This window comes from Bison bison, unplaced genomic scaffold, assembly GCF_000754665.1.
Source record: "Bison bison bison isolate TAMUID 2011002044 unplaced genomic scaffold, Bison_UMD1.0 scf7180017864518, whole genome shotgun sequence".
NCBI lineage: Eukaryota > Metazoa > Chordata > Mammalia > Artiodactyla > Bovidae > Bison > Bison bison.
The window spans coordinates 13,134,798-13,139,240 of NW_011495071.1; the positions used below are offsets into that span (position 1 = coordinate 13,134,798).

Genomic DNA, 4,443 nt, shown 5'->3' on the forward strand with positions numbered 1-4,443 from the left:
TGGAGAAGACTCTTGAGAGTCCCTTGGACTGCAAGGAGATCCAACCAGTCCATCCTAAAGGAAATCAGTCCTGAATATTCATTGAAAGGACTGATGCTGAAGCTGAAACTCCAATACTTTGGCCACCTGATGCAAAGAACTGACTCACTGGAAAAGACCCTGATGCTGGTAAAGATTGAAGGCGGAAGGAGAAGGGGATGACAGAGGATGAGATGGTTGGATGGCACCACCGACTCGATGGACATGAGTTTAAGCAAGCTCTGGAGTTGATGATGGACAGGGAAGCCTGGGGTGCTGCAGTCCATGGGGTCGCAAAGAGTAGGACACGACTGAGCAACTGAACTGAAATGATAGGTATGTCCACAGGCCTAGGAGGCACTCCTGTCCCACTGCTGACAGTTCTGCCTCCAGAGGTAGACAACCTGTGTTCTTCCTCCTGGAGATATATCATCTGGGACAAGTCACATCAACTCATCCTGAAAATGGGGATGATTTTCTACCTAAAGGTAGAGGAGCTAGATCATTTAGAGAAAGCTATCCAGCTTTTTGATGGTAACAGAGGAGGAGCTTTGAAGGGTACAAGGATATGTGGCCTCAGTACTTGAGCCATAATTTATTAGCTTAGCTTGAAGATAGTGAGAGGAATTTACTCAAGAGTTGAGAAGGGCCAGAGACCAAATACAGGTCGTGAGTCCACAATTAAACATCCTGCCACCATGAGCCTAGTGGTTAACCTCCAACATGAAGCTGGGCTTTTTAATCTTGCAGGTTTTTACTCAGAGGTGGTTAAAAGCCTAAATAAAGCAGGCCAATCTATATGCCTCAGTTTAAAACTGAACATCAAAAACTAATCTGAAGTAGGAAAAAGGTGACCACCCAACCTGACACCCACCCTGATGAGGGCAGCAGCTATTATCCGGCCAAGAGTTAAACTAGCCAAATGCATTTAATTCACTACAATGAATATGGTCAATGTCCATCACATAGAGGAACCATTATTTAATGAGAAAAAAAAAGGATAATATATTTTGTAAACGTAGTCTGACCTGAGGTGTAAATATGGATAATTCAGAATAGTTAATTCAAAAGTCATTCACTATGTTTTTAGTTTTTAATTAATATTCTGTCAAGATACTCCCTGCTCTGTATCTAGGTGACTTCCTCCTGGCTTTGCTCAAGGCTCCCCTCCATATGATGAGATGATGAAGGATGGGACCCACGCCTGCTGGACCAGAAGCATCGGAGTAGTACCAGGTTTCCACTCAGGCTACATCACGGCCCTAAAGTAGAAGTAATCACAGGATGCCATTCTTGTGCTGTTTAGTGTCTGTCTCCCACTGTGAGCCCCATCCCTGAAGGCAAGGGCCTCCTTATATGTTTTGATATTTCCAGTTCTTAACGTTTTGGCAAACTTGATTAAAAAAGATGCTCAATAAAAACTGTGATGAATTTAATTAAGTGGCTCACTTCTCTTCCTCCAACTTGAATATTCAGTTGTAGTTCAGAATCAGTGGGTACCAGGGCTTCTGGGGACAGTTACAGGAATTTGACATCAGCATTTATTTCAATCCCCTGCGGAGAATCAGGTGGCATAGTCATATACTAGTTTGTTACAAAGAATTAGTGGAGAGACGCTTCTTCAAGAGAGGAGAAAAGCAGGGGATGAAGTTCATTCAGCCCAGAAATATCTACTGAACATCAATTGTGTTTCCCACACAATTCAAGATGCTGGGCAAAGAAAGAGGAAAAAAAGCACAGGCCCTGATCCGAAAGAATTTAATGTAGTTAAAAAACAGCAGGGACTTCAGTATACTAGTAACTCACAGCAAAACTTGAGAATATGGGTATAAGCTATGTGATCAAAATTAAAGCTCCTATTAAGAGAATTAAGAAAATCAAGGGGAAAACTCAATATTTCACCATCAATTCAGCTTAAGATAATGTTGCACTTGGCTACAAAGGACATTTTCTTAATTTTACAAATGAAAGAACTCAGACCTAAGTGGTTATATTACCCACCCAAGATCGTGTTACTAGTTTCAAGCACAGAGGTGCTCACACACAGCTATTTTGATGCTCAAACCACTGGGACGTGTGAAGAAGTTTGGCCAAAGGCAGTGGTTCTCATTCTGAGAAAGCCAGGTCAGCAGCACCAGCACCAGAGGACTTGTTAGAAATGCAAATGATCAAGCCCCAGCTCTGACTTACAGTAACTCTGGGGGTGGCTCCAGGAACCTGTGGGGCTTCCAGGGGATGACGATGCTTGCTAAGTCCGAGGACCAGTACCAAAAGCAAAGGAAGGAAATCTAGGATACGAGCAGAAGGCGTCCAACTTTTGCAGTGCTGCCCAAATGTAAAGGCAGAAAAGTGTCTAGGACCATTATATGTTTTACGCTTCTGCCAAATAATTGGAAAAATAATGTTGTAAACCTGTAACTTACCTCATCTGTATAGTTTATAATGCTCAAGAGTCCCTCATTTAGTAGAAAACCTTGATATACCCTTGAAATGACTGTCTACTGAAATAGTATATATAGAGTGCAAAAGTGGTACAGCAGGAGAAGAAAGGGGGAAAGACCAGGAATCCCAGGTGTTTGGTCCTAGGAAGAAAAGTTCCCGTCCTCCCTCCACCCCTGCCAACCTTCTTACACGGGACAGTAAAAGCAGAAAGTTACCCAAGACAAACGCCTGCAAACCCTAACAGCTCCCCTGTCATATATCTCCCACTAACAAGCCTCCCATGGCTGTCCCACACTTTCTAAGTGGCTTTCTGGCTCAAGGCCCATAGAGCAGATTGGAAGAGAAGTTGGAGGGATGAGCGACTCCACTAGCTTTCCTTGTGGCTTCTGAGTGAGGCTGCCCTGGGTGTCACCAGCAGAATGTGGCCAGAGAGAAAGCAACAGTAGTAAGTCTAGCCTCTAAGTAGACCCTGGATGTGCTAAGATGTGGGAGCACCCCAGGACCAAGGCAGACAGGGTTATCAAAGTGACCAGGAGAAAAGAACATCCGTGTCCAGAAAAATTAAAACCTGGCTAACTTTCCGAGAAAACGAAGCAAATCCATGGCAGACAAACTAACAAACTTTTAGTGAAACCAGACAAAAAGCCGGGCCCGGATACTCCCACTGAGGGTAGCGCTAGGTGGTGTCGAGAAGTGCCAAAACTGGCTGCTAGGGGTTGGAGGAGGGAAGTTGCAAATGAAGACAGCAGTCACTGGCTTGAGAGGAGGTTTGGGTCGGTCACAGTGAGCTGAAAAGGCACAGACCAGATGGTCTCCAAAGCCTCCGATGATCACGGGTAATAAAATCACGGGTGAGTGTATCTGCGTGTGTTGCAGCGGAGTTAGCGGTTGGCAAAGTGATGGGGCTCGCCAGGACAGGGAGCCTTCGGGAGGATTGCTCTAACCAGGTGAGAGGCGGGGTGAGAAAAAGCCGCCGGAACTGAAGGGGCCTCGACCACTCCTCCCTCGGTTTCAGGGGTAAGGGGGCCGTTGGCGCGGAAGCAACGGGAGGTACGAACTAACTGCGTTTCTGCAGGCCTCAGGAGGGGGCGGAGGGCGGTGGCTGCAAAGAAAGAAGCATGGATCGCCATCCACATCCCTGGAGGTTCTTGCTTCAGCCGCCAAGACACACCGGGACCACCACGCCTCGGCCCCCTCCACGCACTGCCGCCACCCCTTCCCCAGGACAGTACGATTCCCCCGGGGTTCCAGGGGGGCGGGGTCTCCGACCCCTCCCTCTCCTCGCCGCTTAGCCCCGCTCAGCCCGCTCCGGCCCGGCCCGGCCCGGCCCAGCCCCCAGCACTCACGGCTCCAACAGCTCGGGCGGCTCCTCCCCTGCCCCGGCTTCTCCCCCACCCACTCCCGGCAGAGGCAGTGCCGCCGGATCCGAGCCGCGCGGGGCCCGGCGGGTCGGAACACGTGGGGCCTTTGCGCCCGGAACCGGAAACTGCCCTTCGCCCCGCCTCCTTGCCGCCCAGGGGCCTTTCTAGGCTCTGGGAGGATTGCTTGTTTCTCTGTGCACCCTCGTTCTAGGAGGCCTCTTGTTCACCCGGACGCGAACCCGATTCAAGGGCGTCTGTCCAGCTCTCCTGCCCCGCTCTGCAGGGGGACGGGCTATGGGGTTGTAAGGGAGTGCATTTACACTCGTGCCCTTGCAGTAGGGGCCTCTTTTCTTTTTTATGTTTCGGCTGTTGTGTTCATTTTAATTCTGATACCTGTATCTTTACCTGTTTTTCTTGTTTCCCCCCGCCCTCCCCTTTCTTTGCATTATCAGGGAAGCATGGTAGAAAAGAGCAGTTTGGGGGTTGAATACTGCCTCTTGTAGCTGCCATCAGTTGTAGGGATTCGGACAAATCCACCTCTGAACCTCAGTGTCCATCTTCTTTAATGGGCCAGATAATGCTGTTACTGTAAGGGCTAAATGGTATCTTGTATGTGAACTGA

The 4,443-nt window shown here is 48.6% G+C and overlaps 1 protein-coding gene across 1 annotated transcript in view; it reads right to left on the reverse strand.

Annotated features, from left to right (window-relative positions):
- Window positions 1–3,913, reverse strand: part of ZNF202 (zinc finger protein 202) — a 20,647-nt gene extending 16,734 nt beyond the window's left edge. The window contains exon 1 of the mRNA XM_010830516.1: window positions 3,807–3,913. The gene's annotated coding sequence lies outside the window, so the exon portion shown is untranslated. The remainder of the gene's footprint in view (window positions 1–3,806) is intronic.
- Window positions 3,914–4,443: the final 530 nt, after the last annotated feature.